We start from the raw sequence: 372 nt of genomic DNA, 5'->3' as shown, positions 1-372 counted from the left end.
TCTCTCTCTCTCTCTCTCTCTCTCTCTCTCTCTCTCTCTCTCTCTCTCTTTCTCTCTTTCTTTTTCTTCTATTTCTCTCTCTGTGTCCTTCCTTCCTCTTCTTTCTTTCTTCCTTTTTTGTTTTATTGTTGTTTTTCAAGACAGGGTTTCTCTGCGTAGTTCTGGCTGTTCTGGAACTTGCTTTGTAGACAAGTCAGGCCTTAAACTAAAAGATCCACCTGCTTCTTCCTCTCAAGTGCTGGGATTGAAAGCGTGTGCTCACGATGTCTGGCTTCTTCCCTTTTTTTTGGTCTTCTCTCATCTCTATCATTAAGGTTTATGCTCTGGCACAAATTCTAAGCACTTAACAAACAAACTAAGGCAACTCCCTTT

The sequence above is a fragment of the Mastomys coucha genome, unplaced genomic scaffold (assembly GCF_008632895.1).
Source record: "Mastomys coucha isolate ucsf_1 unplaced genomic scaffold, UCSF_Mcou_1 pScaffold18, whole genome shotgun sequence".
NCBI classification, from domain to species: domain Eukaryota; kingdom Metazoa; phylum Chordata; class Mammalia; order Rodentia; family Muridae; genus Mastomys; species Mastomys coucha.
The sequence above is the reverse complement of the archived record's forward strand: the minus strand, read 5'-3'. Positions refer to the sequence as shown.